The 16,713-nt window shown below is 45.9% G+C and overlaps 1 long non-coding RNA gene across 2 annotated transcripts in view; it reads right to left on the bottom strand.

Moving 5' to 3' along the window:
• LOC120095960 (uncharacterized) overlaps positions 1–14,441 on the bottom strand; it is a 28,135-nt gene extending 13,694 nt beyond the window's left edge. For both annotated transcript variants that reach the window (XR_010056526.1, XR_005491947.2), the window contains exons 1-3: positions 14,300–14,441; positions 13,623–13,832; positions 13,150–13,363 (exon numbers count right to left, since the gene is read on the bottom strand). This is a non-coding gene — a long non-coding RNA (uncharacterized LOC120095960). The remainder of the gene's footprint in view (positions 1–13,149; positions 13,364–13,622; positions 13,833–14,299) is intronic.
• Between the last annotated feature and the right edge of the window lie 2,272 nt (positions 14,442–16,713).

A 16,713-nucleotide genomic window follows, 5' to 3' on the forward strand; every position in this document is an offset into this window, starting at 1 on the left:
AATAATAAACCTTTTCATTTAAAACATAAAATTTGACGTCTCAAAGATAGAAAATATACTGTTATGACATACTAATCTACTAATTATAATATCCTTAATTACTTACTTACTAGCAGCTGTAGGGCTCTGGTGCCGTGGGGCTCTTCACGGCAACCTCTTGCCGGGCTAGCTGCGTATGTTCGGGCGAGGGGGAGAGAACTCAGGCAGGGAGAGAGGACTGCTTCCACTGCCTCCACTGCTTGTCCTGCTCCCCCTCTGTTTCTGCTGCTGCTGCATTAGATGCTTGAGCCAGGCTGAGACAGCAGGAAACTGACTACCCAACGAGGGGTACAGGGTAGATTCTGGCAGTGATGATATCAGGGAGGCCAGATCTCTTCCCCAGGCAGCAGTGTTACAGCTCTTATGACAGAAGTTCTCAGACGATGGAATAATTCCTGCATACCTTTAATTCTGTGGTGACCGAACCCAGGGCCTTGCGCTTCCTAGGTAAGCGCTCTACCACTGAGCTAAATCCCCAGCCCCCTGAACACGATACTTAAATACAGTCTTTTGCATAGCTCAGTGTCTGATAGCAGGTACTTCCTATTGGTTTGGCCTGAGAGCTTGGGAAGACCTCATCTACATATTCGGGGGCGTGGTCCTGCTTCTGTGATTGATCTGTCTTGAGCCTGTGTGACCTTCTGGTCACATCCTCACCTGGGGAGGAGGGGCTTGAGGCATTGCCCTACATGACTGTTCTGTATCAAACCTCTCTATAGGGGTCTTTGGGGAGAGGGGGTGCAGTTATGCGAGGCCCTGATATTCTGGGAGACTGGGAATGCACCTGCCGTCCCTTTTAGAGTCTCCCAGGGATTCGACCTACCTCGACCAGGAATCAGGGTACCTTTCACTGTCCGCCGCCCCACAAGCACCTATGACCACTTGGTTTAAATGACCAGTTGATTAGTTGCTGGATTGACTGGTAGCAGTAATACGCGTAATACGCCTTTTGTTGACCTGGTTCTTTTTCTGCATCTCACCATTTTGATGGAATATTAGACAATATGAATTTTACTGTATTAACTGACAGATATTGGTACATTCTCAGAAACACACATTTGTTCTAACATCCAATTGTTACTTAAAATCATTTTGGTTCATGTAAGTCATGGTGTGTTGTTGTTGTTGTTGTTGTTTTGTTGTTGTTTTGTTTTTTTTGTTTTGTTTTTTAGATTCATTTAGCTGGACAGGAAGAGTACTCACTCCAGAGTTAAGTGTTCCCAACCAGCAAGGCACAACCAATATGATGGCTCAGTGAGGTTTGTTGATATACCCTATGGAAGCTAATGCTGTTCACTGCTCCCAGCAGCCTTTGCGCCGCTCCCAGAAGCCTTTGCGCCGCTCCCAGCAGCCTTTGCACCAGGCTCTGGCAGAGGTCGTTCTCCATTACAGTTCTTTTTCTGGGTCTCAGGGATAATTTTCTCACATGCACACATGAACAAGTACTCAGCTGAATACTGCTGTCTCCTCCGCCCCACTCCCTACCGCCCCCAGCAATCCTGTCTCAGCCAGCTCTCTCCTGCCCTTTCATTCGTCCCCAAAAACAGTAGTTTCTGGATTCTTCCTGCAGCTTGGAAACTTTCAGCATCTCTGAGGACACACCTAGGTCTCTACCCTATGTCTGCAAACTCCAGACAATAAGCTGCGAGGGGCTAACAACAAACTACACGGCTCTGCTCACTCGAACCTTTTCTTTCTCTCCTTTGTTGATTTATTTTTGCTGTTATTACCAATGATCTTTCATATATTCTATCTGCTTCTGCTGTTTTTTCCAGTACGTGGCCAAAATTTGTATCTGTAACTTCATTTTCTGTTAGACATAATATTTGCTATGGATTTTTTTTTCAAGAATTCCTTCGTGCGCTTTTGAAAATGCTTTGATACCGTAAATGAAACACTCCCACTGAGGCCCAAATTAAAAGGCGCTCCGTCACTAAATCACATCAGAGATTCAACAAAAAGATTGAAAAACTCATTTTAAACTCATTACAGACTTCCCCAAGCCGGCAGGGATTGTTGACAAGTAGCAGCCTGTGTCCTTGATCAAAGCTGCCATGAGCTCTTTGCAGAGCAGGCTATTCTAATGGCAATGTCTCCCTGTGCATTTGAGGTTGGCTTAAAATATAAGCAAAGTCTCACTGAACTCAAGCCAATCACAGGAGGGAGTGTACAACACGTCACCACCTGACACCATCAGGCTGGAGAGGTGACTGGGAGGTGGGGAGAGGTTAGAGCATTGACTGCTCATGTAGAGTTCAAGTTCCAGCACTCACAGGACAGCTCATATCCATGTGTAACTCCAGCTCTAAGGGATCTGTCGCCCTCTTCTGGCCACTACGAGCACCTGCACCTGGTGTGCAGACAGTATTCATCATTTACATAAATAGGGCTCATTGTCAGTGTTGAGAGCTTTGATTGTCTTGCACTGCCTAATTTAATAAAAGTGATAACTTTTAAGAAGGCGCCTTTCCGATTTCCCCACTTTCAGAGGAGAAAGTTGGAGTCTAAGGAAATTAACCGCTCTAAACGGAACATCTAGATGCCCTGCTCCCAGATCCGGAGAGCATAACAGAAGAAGGATCGGGAAAATTTTAAGGCTCTGGGGGTAGGAGGAAAGCTGTGAAAAGCTGGTCTTCTTGATGTGACACGACCATTGCATCCATGAACTGACAGCCACAGCATCTGAGGTTACCTACACAAGACCTGTACATGCGCACACACACACACATACACACACACACACACACACACACACACACACACACACACCGCAAGTAAGAAGGAGGATCTAGAGACATGGTTCAGAGGTGAAGAACATTTCCTGTCTCTGTGTTCCCAGCATCCAGCTCAGATAGTTCACAACTTCCTGTAATTCCAGGTCCAGGGGTTCTCACACCCTCTTCCGGTGTCCACAGGTCCCAGTACCCATGGTGCATGCACACAGAGACACAGGCAGATACACACAAATAAAAATAAATCTTTATGGAGAGTAGGATGGGAAAACGAGGTGTCAGCAGGAATGCCAGAAGGATAGGAGATGATAATGGGGTGAGCATTAATCCCCCATCATAATTATAATTAATCACAACATTGTGTATGTGTATGAAATTATCAGAAGCAAAAATTGATACAGTGGCTGACTGTGTAACCCTCAAATACCAAGCAGCAGAGGTGACTGCCTATTGCCCATGAGCTCTGCCTCCCTGGGTAAAGAGAGGGACTTGGGGTGTGTGAAAATGCTTTCTTCACTGTCTTTCTCTCATGTGCCCTGCTCTTTACAAAAGAACAACACTGCTTTCCCACCTGCCCCTCGGCCGCCCTTTAAGTCGCCTATGGAAATCGTACTAAAGAGGCACAAATGAACAATAGCAGTGTTGGCAAAATCAATATTTACTATAGATCACACAGCATAAACATCGCACGGCATATTAGGATAAAATGTGAGCTGCCGTAATCTGCACGCTATGGGGAAATTATCACGGCGAAATAGACTCAGTAAATATTTACTAGGACGGTGTACCTGGAACCCGTGTCTAATATCCTATCTCAACTAGTATATTAGTCGGGGTTCTCCAGGGAAAGAGACCCAGTAGGGTTTATATAGGTCTATAAAGGGAGATTTATTATGGGAATTGGTTCATACCATTACAGAAGCAGAGAAACCCCACAGTATCTCATACTTAACCAGAAAGACAGAAAAGCACAAGGTGTAATTTAGTCTGAGGCTGAAATGCTGTGCCTAGGGTAAGAGATGGAAATTGGGAGGGAGCGGTGGGGGCGGGAGTGTGGAGTGGTGGGGGCCGGTGTGTACGGTCAGAGCAAGGACTGAGGGGGCGGGGCACGGAGAAACCTGTGTCCTTTTATGTTTTTTCCTTTCTTTATTAGTAAATCAAAAAGGGTTTTACTCTATACCAAAATGAGGCTAATCTCTTCTAGGAACACGTCTAGCCAGCCTGAGGGGGACAAAGCTGAGCAAAGGTAAACAGCTACAACTTGACAACTACAAGTTGACACAAAATAGCGAATCTCAAGCTGATCAGTGTGGCTGGTTATATTTTGTTGTTGCTGTTGTTACTTTGACACAAGATAGATTTATCTGAGAGGAGAGAACCTCAATTAAGAAGAGGCGTTCATCGGACTGGCCCATAGGCAAGTCTGTGGGGGTATTGCCTTGACTGACTTATGTGAAGAAAGCCCAGTGCCCAGATTACTGTGGGCAGTGCCACCCCTGAGAAGGTGGTCCCTGGCTTCTATAAGGCAAGCTCTGAGGAGCAAGCCAGTACACAGCACCCCTCCATGACCTCTGCATCAGCTCCTACCTCCAAGTTTCTGTCCTGAGGTTGTGCCCTGACTTCCCTTCATGATGGACTGTGATGGAGACATGGAATCCAAATAAACCATTTCCCACCCCAAGTTACTTTTTGTCACAGAGTTCATCATAGCAATAGACGTCTAACTAGGATGACACATAAAATTAAACACCCGCAAGTTCACACACACATACACACACACCACACACACACATCACACACACATACACACACCACACACACACACATCACACACACATACACACACACCACACACACATCACACACACATCACACACACATACACACACATACACATATATCACACACATACACACACATCACACACACATCACACACACATCACACACATCTCACACACACACAATACATACCTACACACACACATCACACACATCTCACACACACACAATACATACCTACACACACACATCACACACACATCACACACACACACACCACACACACACATCACACACACATCACATACACACACACATACACACACATCACACACACATACACACACATCACACACACATCACATCACACACACACAATACATACACACACACACATACACACACACACACACACACACACACACACACACACGAGAATCCCAAATTGACATATGATATGAGCCAACTACAAGTTGGCATATAAAACTCATAAAATCAATCCTTATAACTACAAACTCTAAAATTCTTTTTTCTTAATCTTATACATATACATATATGTACATATCACATATTCCTAAATACATGAATATAACATTCTCTGTCTGTTAAATGCTACTTTCATGTATGTGTTCAGGATTGGCCATTTGGTATTGATCAGCCGATTGGTGTGTCATTCCCTGGAGGAGACTCTTTCTCCCACTCTCAGCATTATTTAGTTTCCTGCAGTTCCAGTCGTGAGTGCAGAGGCCCCAGCCTCTCCCTGGCACTCATTCTGATCCACGTGCTGAGACCTTGAGCCTCTTTCTAGACCAGTGCAACTGATTTCAAGTGGGTTCAACTGACGCACAGGGTTATGCTTGTCTTTGAAATGCATGGACAGCCTGTGTGTGGAATGGCCAGGGAAGCAGCTTAGCAAATCAGTCTTCCTTTCCATCAGTCAACCACTCTGAGAGTCCACTGATATTTATTACACTTATTAACATGTGAACTGGTTGGTTTTCTGTGCCATCCTGACCTAAGCTGGAGTTAGGAAAGGAGCCTCTCTTGAGGAAATGCCTCCATGAGATCCAGCTGTAAGGTATTTTCTCAATTAGTGATCAAGGGTTGGAGGGCCTATTGTGGGCGGTGCCATCCTGGGTTCTATAAGACAGCAGGTAGAGCAAGCCAGGGGAAGCAATCCAGTAAGCAGCATCCCTCTATGGCCTCTGCATCAGTTCCTGCCTCCAAGTTCCTGCCCTGCGTGAATTCCTCTCCTGACTTCCTTTGGTGATGAACAGCAGTGTGGAAGTGTGAGCTGAATAAACCCTTTCCTCCCCAACCTCCTTCTTGTTTACGATGTTTTGTGCAGGAATACAAACCCAGACGAAGACAACATATTTTTAAGGTGGACTCTTCATCTGTCGCAGAACTTCATCAGCCCTACTGTGGTGTGCATTCTTTGAGGGGGCATGATGGGTTCCTTTTGTACTAACTTTGTAGGATAATTTCCTTTGAGTAGAATGTCTGCCTTCATGGTCCTAACGACACAAGGCTTGACAAGGGGAAATATAGCATCTTCCGTCTCAGGAGCTGCCTGTCTTCCCTCACCTTATGAATTATGGGGGTTTGCTAGACTTCTCCCACAAAAAAAAAAGCAATAAACCAGATGGACATGTCCCTCCCTAGCTGAAGACAGGCTTCAGCTGTTTGGATACCCCAAATCTGTCAGGGGAGGGCTAGATCCACAAGGTAACAGAAGAATCAATACACTGTAATAAGAGATGGGAGTGGAGATTTGAACTATTGCACGGAGCCATATTGGATTTGGGCCTAGCCGCTTTTTGACTGCATGGTTCAAAGTGACTCTGGGCTGTTTGGCCACAGAGACTCACCCCGAAGATGACTGCCATAAATCTTAAGATTGTTGGATAAAGCCTCTCCCATGAATTTACGGCACAGGAGTATAACATTCAAGGGATGCCTCAGCTCCCTTCAGCAGATACCTTCCCTCAGCAGATACCAGTTATCTCCTCAGTCAACACCCGGTGTCTCCACCACCTGACCTCATCGCCTGACTTCTTTGCCTCCAGCTATCACCGCCTATACCCTCATCTCCCCCTCCTTCATATTTCACAAAGGTCACTCCCCCTACCTGAAAGCCTTAAAAGCTGCAATGTTCATCCCAATAAACGAGACCTTGACAACAGAACTTGTGCTTGGTCTCCTTCTTCTCTTCACCCCCATTTTGGCCCACAGGTAGAAAGCCTCTTCGGGACCCTGAATAACTGGGTCCCTGCTGGCGGGGACAAACTATAAAGAAATAACTTAAAGACTTCTTCTTTTTCTGGGGTGGAACAGTGGCAGTGCAATGGCTGAGCACGCGTAGCGTCTTGGTTTCAATTCCCAGCACACACACAGAAAGGAGTTTGATATTTCTGGTCAGCAAAAGGCGGGTGGGTGGGGAAGCATGCGTGTGACCCACTTTCCGCCACTGTCATTAAAAAGCAGGCTCAGGATCACAGGGAACTTGCTTTGTCTCTCTTCTCTTTGCTGAGCACAAATGCCACTTATCCTAGATTGGACCAGACTTCTGCTTGTCTACCTCCGGTCTTAAGAATAAAATTAAGGTAACAGCTAAGACATGTGTTTCCAGCAGACTGTTGCTGACAAGCTTTTTCTTTATGGGTGAATTAGAAAGATTCACTGCTCGAAAGATGACTGCAGGTTCCTCCCAGGAAGAGAGGGTCCGTCTTGGCTATAGGATCTTTGCCTCCTTCAAATGTGTACTTGTAATTTCATGGTTACTGGGGGATTGGAGACAGGCAGATCCTTCCACCTTGCCAGCCACCTACCTCCCCTCAGACCTGTGGGAAACTTTATCTCAAAAGCCAAGGTCCTGAAAAATGATACCATGGTTGACCTCTGGCCTCCAGGTACACTTACTGGCTCGCCTAGGAGCATTCAAATACAAAAATAAGATCACGAGTAAATAAAAATAAAAGTGGAAAATGTGGGGTTGGGGATTTAGCTCAGTGGCAGAGCGCTTGCCTAGGAAGCGCAAGGCCCTGGGTTCGGTCCCCAGCTCCGAAAAAAAGAACCAAAAAAAAAAAAAAAGTGGAAAATGTGCTGTGTTGGTTTTCTGGCTCCTGTGACAATACATAGCTTCAGACAATGTTTGAGTCTGAGACTGCATCAGAGGGATGAGCCCAGGAAGGGGATGTGGTGAGAAGTATCTGTGACAATTACAGTTTTACGTCTCCATCTCTTTCCTGTTTCCTGAGCTTTCTATGGGGAATGTGAGAGAGGCATAGACAGAATATAAGACACAGTAGGCTTTGGGTAGGTAAATATTGTGGAGTAAAGACTGCCAACCCAGTCTTTTTTAAGTAAGTGCAAATAGAATAATAGATGTTTAAAGAAAAAGATGCTGGGCAGAGGAGTATGCTTGGGGAGCCCAAGAACATTGGGCAGCCTGCAAGAGGGATGTGGGAAGGAGGGGACTCCACCCTTCCCGACAAAAAGAATTATAAAGGTTTTACTTAGACTTGCCAATCACCCTGATATATATATATAGTATATAGATATAGATATAATTTCTGCATGAAATTAGCATACTCTACCCCAAACACCCGATCATTATTTTTCTGTTTAAAATAAATAGGAAACATTGTAATAAAAAAATCCCTCTTACCAAAATGAATTCTTCCACCCTGAAACAGACTTGTACAGATATATACAATACGATATTATGTATCCTTAAAAAAGAAAGTCGCACTGCCATCTGCAAGACCATGGATGGACTGGCAGGACGCAGTACTCAATGAAATAAGCCAATCACAGGATAATGTGTCAAGTACATTCATAGAACAGGGAAGAATTGTGGCTTCCTGGGCCTGGAGATGGAATGGAAGTCACTGCTCAACAAGTGTAACTTTCCTTTCTACAAAAAAAAAAAAGTTCTACAGCTCTTCCGCAGGGCTGGGATGAGCTCCTTTGACAGAGGGCTTCCCCAGAGTGCAGGGACCCTGGTTTATGTTCCCAGCCTCACATAAATCATGTCTGTGATCTTAACAGCTAGAAGCTTGGTAGGTGGAAGCAGAAAGACAAGGATGGAAGGGCCATCCTTGGCTTCATAACAATTTCAAGGCCAGCCTGGACTACATAAGACCCCATCTCATGAAGGAGAAAGAAGGTGAGTACTGCTCTGTAACATGGTGAATACACTCAAGTGCGTTACGCTTAAAATGTCAGAGCACACGCCCACTGTTAAATATTCATACTACACTAAGAAAATAGTAAATAGCTAAAAGGACACTTAAGAATCAAATAGCTAAAAATAGAAAAAGAATTTCTTGACAGTAGACAGGGAATTCTGCTCATTTTGACCTGTGGTGGGATCAAAGCTTTTACCATTGAGTCCACTCTAAGCCTCTTCTTGTCAAAATGGCCAGACACCAGCAATTTCACATGGCCACCATAGCAGCAGGCACAAGCCAACCAATGTTGACTTATTATCTGTCTGCTTGTGGTGGACACATGTCATGGTTAATGCTGCCTGCCAACTAGAGGAGGTCTAGAGCCACCTAGGAGACAAAGGTCTCCCAGGGTATCTCTGAAGGAGTGGCCAGGTTTGCATCTCTGTTGCTCAGAATGAGAACCCTGACCAAAATCAGTCTGGGGAGGAAAGGGGTTGTTTTAGCTTATGCAGTCCATTGTGGAAAGAAGTCAGGCCAGGAACTCCAGGCAGGAGCTGAAGCAAAGGCCATGGGGTATCGATGCTTACTGACTTGCTCTCCATCTGCTCAGCCTGCTTCCTTAGAGCACCCAGGACCACCCGCCCAGAGATGGCAGCACCCACAGCAGACTGGGCCCTCCCACAGCAATCATTAATCAAGATGGCATCCCTCACAGTCTTGCCCACAGATCAATCAAACAGAGGCGATTCCTCAGTTAAGATTGCCCTTTCCCAGGGGTGTCTAAGCTTATGTCAAGTCGATACAAACTAACTATGACGGGGAATTTCTAAGCTAGATCAATGTAAGGAGGATGCCCACCAACCAAGAGAAGCACCATCCCACAGTCTGAAGCCCTGGTCGGAGTCAAAAGAAGGAAGCTGAACACCAGTGCTCGACTCTCTCTGCTTCCTAACTGCGGGTGCAATGTGGCCAGATGCCTCACACCCATGCTACCGTGTCTTCCCCTGTGCCCTTGCATTATACTACAAAATAAACCCTTCCTCCCTTAATTTATTTCTTGTAAGATATTTGGTCTTGGGCACAAGAAACACAAAACAGCCCACAGGAATGAAGGAAGGTTCCAGAACTGATGTCACTAGACAGCCGACTGCTATCGAGGTATTTTAGCGACCCCTTAGAACACACACCTTGCCCATAGCTCATTAGCCAATCGCATCGCCTCTTCTCCACCGAGGAACATCTGATGCCCCCAAGGGACATTTCCGTGAGTCAAATTTAAAAGAGTGCTGTTAGCTCTTAGGCACTTCTGTTTGGCTCTAAATATCTACTTGGAAGTGCCAATTTGCCAGCAAGTCGTGGAATCCAGCCCTTGCAGAGTCCTTAAGTCCCAAGGCTCTGAATCACTAACACAGCTAGCTGCGGGGCTCGACTCTCAGTATCTGTCAAGATCGTGCATTTTCTGCCAGCAGCCTCTGAGCTATTTAAGTGGGTGACAGCCTATGCCTAGAACAGCATATATAGTGAGTTAACATCAGAGGATCCGAATGTAAAATGTCAGGACAGCTTAGCCCCAGCATAGGGAGGCTTGGAGTTAACACTCACTCTCCCTCATTTTTAAGACAGGGATATAGTTTCTGTTTCCCAAGCTGGCCACAAACTTGTCGTAAAGCCAAAGGCGGCCTTAGGTTTCTGTTCATTTCCATTGATCCTTCCAAGTGCCGGAATTACAGGCTTTCATCCCACCCCTGGTTTATGCGGGTATTGGGGACTGAACCCAGTATGATAGCCATGCTAGGCAGCCACTCTACCCACTGAACTAAATCACTATCTTTGCCATATCTCTTCTTTAAGATTTGTTTTATTTTTACATATGTATGTGTGCACACAGCATTCATTTCCCTCTGTATATGCCGACTTTAAATATATATCAGTGGGACTGGAGAGATGGCTCAGAAGTTAAGAGCACTGACTGCTCTTCCAGAGGTCATGAGTTCAATTCCCAGCAACTACATGGTGGCTCACAACCATCCGTAGGTTGGATCTGATGCCCTCTTCAGGCAGGCAGATGCATATGCAGCAGAGCATTCATACATTAAAGAAATGTGTATCAGTGTTACTTATACTATATATACATATACCTAGATACTTGTTTACTGGAGTATGTCTATAAACGTATTGCCTTCTTTTGGACTTGGTTCTTCCTCAACATTCAAACAAATCAAACACAGAGAGCTCTGCATATCATATTGACAGACAGATGCCAGGGATGGGCGGCAGGGAAGGACAGTAGAAATAAAGAGTGCATGTGTGTCTGGGGAGCTGCCTCAGGGACATAAAACATGGCACTCATGGGGAAGCCCGGCTCTTCTTCCTGTCTGCAGAGCTTGGTGTTAGACTCTCAGAACTGCAGGAGACGTCTGCAGCTAAGTCACAACCGAACTTCTCAACTTGGCTGGATGAAGCCGCAATGCTAAGGATAGAGAACAGTGACGGACAGCCTACTAATTACCAGCGCCCTCCACACTGGTGTCAAGGGAGAGCAGAAATAGAAACTGTTGCAATAAAACAGGTGAGAGCACATCAGAGGGACTGGGGGAAAAGCCAGGGTGTCAGACACCAGCCCTGGGAGGCGGTGCGATCTGTCCTCTCTTCTGGATTGTGCATATATTATGTGTGTGTTACACTAGTTTACGGCATTTTATGACATAAATGGAAATACAAGGACTGTGTAGCCAATAACACAACCTATAGGAGATAACAGTATGAAATACTACAGTGTGTTATTTTTATTCTTTGGGGGAATATGGAGAGTACCCATAATATTTTATATACATTTAATTTAGGTTGTACGTTTTTATAGACAGCCTTGTGGTGCAGCTCATTTTAATTTGTCACCATGTAACGAAGATAATTCTCTCACTAGAAAAACTTAAGTGACGTTAGCAGACACCCAGCTCTGCTCTGCTTCAATGCTCACCTTTAAGGCTTGCCTTAATGTTCTAATTAGGTATGGCATCATTAATAAATGATTTTGCCTGCACTACCAACATGACAGGGTGAGGAAAGATGCTGAGATCCACCTTAAGGTGTGTGTGTGTGTGTGTGTGTGTGTGTGTGTGTGTGTGTAATTAAACTAAATTTGGCCCAAAGATATCTCTGTCCTGAGTCCTTATATAGCAAACTGCAATCAAACTAAGTAACCTAAGTGAAGTCCAACTTGGGAGTCTACTTCTGCAACAAACAAGCCATCTGAGCCAATCACAACAGCTGAGCTTTAGCCAATCACAGGTGGCCCATTGGTTGAGATCCAGCTGACTGCCCAGCTGTCACCAGCTAAACTATCCACCTCTCCCCGCTGCTTTCAGTTTTCTGTTGCCTGGCCTTAAGGCTGAACAGAGTCCTCAGAACCTGCTCTGGCAATGAGAGAGGCTCACTTTCCTAACCTTTGTTTAAATAAACTGCCCGGTCTGCTGGTGTATTGGAAGGTTTTCTTTTTATGGTCGCTTCTCCTTTAGAGTGAGAGGTAGGAAGAAATACAGTTAAAGGTCTGACTTCAGACTCATTCACGGTGTTTTGTGTGTGTGTGTGTGTGTGTGTGTGTGTGTGTGTGTGTGTGTGTGTATGTGTGTGTGTATGTGTGTGTGTGTATGTGTGTGTGTGTGTGTGTGTGTGTGTGTGTGTGTGTGTGTGTGTTGATGTTCTAAGATTACTTTACTGAAGCAACCCTTCTCCTGTTCTAGCCCACATTCCTTCTTGAATCTTGGCCTCAGGTATGCTGCTTACCCATGTGCCAGTGGGCTGTGTGCCAGGGCTCAGTTCCATGTTCCAATATATGACATGCTCATGTTAATTTGAAAGATCGGCTATGGGGAGGGGTGTTTGTGGACTTACCCTAATGCAGCACATGTGCTGGTGAGTGGGCAGTCAACTGACCTGTGAAGGGGAGTCTCGTGGGCACATCTTGGGGACCAATCATATCCACCTTCCCTTGTTTTATTACAGCACGGGGTCACAGACAGGAGGATGGGTCCTGGGTACACTGTGGCCGTCTTCCTCACTTTCTATTGCTTTCTGAACTCGATTCCTTTAGTTTTTTCAAGACAGACAACAGCCAAAGGCAATATTTACACCTAGTCTGGGTGGCCTCTGCAGTAAAGGGAAATCATAGCTTGCGCTCTCACCTCTGCCCACCAAGACCAGCCTCACGGAGGACTCAAGGCAGATGCTGTCTGTAATTTACGTCTGTTTCTTTCAGTAAACCTTTATTCAATGAAGACTCTTCCGTCTGTACGACAAAGCTGCCTTCTTCATACTTGTTCAGCGAGGTTTGAAAGCTCGCTGTTTTTGTGTGTTTTGTTGATTCGTCCTTGAAAAAGTGAATAAGACTTTCACTTTTTTGTCTATGTAAACATGTGCACATACCTTCAGAGACCAGAAGAGGGCATCGGATCCCCTGGATCTGGAGTTGCAGATGGTAGGAGCCACCGGATGTGGTTGCTGGAAACCAAACTCCAGTCCTCTATGAGAGCAGCAAGTGTCCTCAACCCCTGAGCCACTTCTCCAGATCCTTCGCTGATGTTGATATACATATAGATCCAAAATCTCATAGCTCGCCTTATAGCCTTATTTAATTTATCTAGAGACACAGAACCAATAAGCAGGGTGTGGGAGAGGTAGGTGTGGGAGGGGTAGGTGTGGGAGGGGTGGGTGTGGGAGGGGTAGGTGTAGGAGGGGTGGGTGTGGGAGGGGTGGGTGTGGGAAGGGTAGGTGTGGGAGGGGTGGGTGTGGGAGGGGTGGGTGTAGGAGGGGTGGGTGTGGGAGGGGTGGGTGTGGGAGGGGTGGGTGTGGGAGGGGTAGATGTGGGTAGAAGGGCAGGGGAGATCACAGCCGTGTACCTGTTATTTCATTATGACTATCTCTGGCCACCTTTAACACGGAAGGCCAGGAGAACTTTTCTAGCCAATCAAATCTCCCATCTCGTAGTCATCACTAGTTGCCAGGTGCTGGCTGGGTTCCATCACAAAAGAATCGATGTGGTCTGTGGAAGCCCCAGCAGGGAGATAGCAACCACAAGAACCACCTCATCTTATTGTATCCAACTCATCCTGTAGGAGCCAAACGGGTGGGATCGGCTGAGGACAACAGCCAACTCCACTGGGTCCTAGTTCTCTTGAGAGATAGTGATTAGTAATCACACAGTCCATATCTCATTGAAATTCAACAAGAGCTGGCCCGAGGATTTCTACTTGAGTAACAGAATAAGCCCACAAGGAACTCAACCTGCATCCCCAAGAACAGGCAGCCTGAGCCACCAGCCCATGGAGACCAGCTCTTTCCCCTGTGTGAAAGTTTTGTGAATATATTTTTGTTTATCCCTTGAGAATTTCACACATGGTTACAATGAATTTTGATTGTATTTATCCTGCTTCTCCCCCAAGTCTCTTCACAGACTTCTTCATACACATGCTCCTCCCACTTTCATGACTTTATTTTACAAACCCACCGGTTCAAATCCATGCTTTGCCACATGTGTGTGAATAAGCAGCCATCCACTGAAGCAGGATCAACTTACCAGGGGGGCCACATCCCTGTGGAGAACTGACTTCTCCTTCACAGGTGGCCCTCAAGTTCTACTAACTCCTCAGCCTAGGATGAGATATTGTGTGCCTCCCCCCAGCCCCCGCCCCCTGATTCCATGCTGGAATGTTGACTGGCTTGACTGTGTTCAGGCCTTGAAAAGGTAACCATGGCCGCCAAGAGTTCAAGACTGCAGTGGTCCTGTTAGGCCCAGGGCACACCATTTTGCTCCTGTCTCCCTGACTTCTGGGTCTTATGACCTTTAACCTTAGCAGCAAGAGTTACAAGTCTGACCAGGTCTTCTTCTGCTGAGGATAAAACAGACCATCTTAAACGATAGTTAGAGTGATCCTTGGCATTTGTTTAGAACATATTTAAGGGTGAGTACCATCACCAGACAGCCAAGTAAAAGCCCCACAATACCAAATGCTTGCGATAAAATATAACAAATGCTGTCGAGAAGGAACGGAGAACTGCCTGATTAATCTAACACAGAGTGTGCATGAAAAAGCTCAGGGAAAGACTGGAGAGATGTCTCGGTGGTTAGAGCACGGGCTGCTCTTCCAGAGGACCCAGGTTTGAATCCCAGCACCCACATGAAAGCCTCACAACCATCTGTAACTCTGGTTCTATGGGAATGCACATACTCTGTCAGCCTCTGAGGGCAGCCAGCAGCATGCAAGTGGTGCCCAGTCCTATGGACAGACAAAGCACAAATATACATACAATAACAACAACAACAATAATAATAATAATTGCAAAAGCACAAGGAGAGTAAAATTTAGCAAACTAAAACAAAAATAAAGGAAACTTATTTCCTTTATAAAAACTTAAAGGAAAAGTACGAAGCTTTGGAACCAATAGGAACATTGGTCCTATCCCTATCCCAATCCAAACGACACTTTTGTCACTCACGAGGACCAGGACTGGACTCTCAATGAGAAGGGTTTCAGTGGATTCCCACAGAGGAAGGCTTCTCTGTAGGGTTTTTTCCAGACAGAACTGGATTGCAGTTGGGAGTGGATTGCAGAGGGGCAACCACCTGAATAAGATGACAAGGAGTTCTTTTCAGTTACTGAATGCTGCTGCTATATTTACTGCCTCCTTAAATACCCCAGGAGTTGTACAAGTCAGCTGAAGAATGAGGCAAATAATTGAGGCGATGTGCGTTCAAATTAACAATTTCCACATCGAGCAAAAGCATCATCCTGGTCAGGAACTGAACAATTAGAAGAAAAAAAAAAAAAGAAAGCAGGCAAGAATTCATAATACTGTCTTAAATATGCTAGGAAACACACAAGAGAACTACCAAGAAAGTTACCAGAGGATGACCTTGCCAATGACAAGGTCATTGGGATGGTACCCCAAAGGACAAGATATTCTCAAAGGCCTTGAGTATATCAGCTGGAAGCAGGGATGGTGGAGAGATGGCTCGGGACCTAAGAGCACTTGCTGCTCTTCCAAAGGACCGGAGTTCCGCTCCCAGCATGCCCTTGGATGAGCCAGTTCTATGACGGGATGTAAAGTCTAAGAAGAAATACTTCTTCCTTGAGTTGCTCCTGGTCAGTCTTTTATCACAGTAACAAAGAAGCAAATAGATCAGTGTTTGAGACTCCTGGTGGAGAATTCCTAGGATCATGACCAAAGCTAACCCATGTCACTGAGCATCCCACAGGCATCTCTGATGGAATCCTGTCCATGTCATGTCTAACCTTCTATTTCCCAGGGCTACAAATCTGCCTTCCTCCCTTAGCATGCCTCCTCCCCTCCCCCTCCTCTTACCCTCCCCCTGCCCCTCCCCCTCTTCCTCCTCTACCTTAAATTCTCTGCAGGAATCTGTACTTCCTGGCTTGGCACAACAGCCATCTCCCTGCCCTTCAGATCTCTGACCTAGATCCCTTTTTCCCCGAGGTCTTGCCTACCACTCAGCTAAAGAAACACCCAAGTGTTCACAAAACTGGTTTTGTTTCATCTTTACAGCCCATAGAACCGATTGACATTTCCCTCCTATTTATGGATTTGCTGTCTTTGTCTTCCTCTGGAATTTACTCTCCACAGGAGCAGGGCCTCAGCCACATCCCCTGCTCTTCCCTTTAACTCACTGCACCGCGGAAGGAGGAATCTGGCCACGCTAAAACCGTGCACGAGGTCCTACGTGGACCCCTCCGTGTGCAACCATGGAAACGGAGACAGCGCTGAACGAGTGTCACATGTGGAGAAAGTGACAGAGTTGGGGCCTGAACCAAGGACGATTTCACACATCAACAGAACCATCTGCCCGCGCCTTGGATCCTGCTTCCTGTCCAGTTTCAGAGGAGCGTCTATCAGGGCGAGCCAGCCCAAGCGTGATCCAATTCAGTAAAACATACTTACAAAACCAGAGAACGCACAAGGTACAAAATTCTATCT

Source organism: Rattus norvegicus, chromosome 12 (genome assembly GCF_036323735.1).
Source record: "Rattus norvegicus strain BN/NHsdMcwi chromosome 12, GRCr8, whole genome shotgun sequence".
Classification (NCBI taxonomy): Eukaryota; Metazoa; Chordata; class Mammalia; order Rodentia; family Muridae; genus Rattus; species Rattus norvegicus.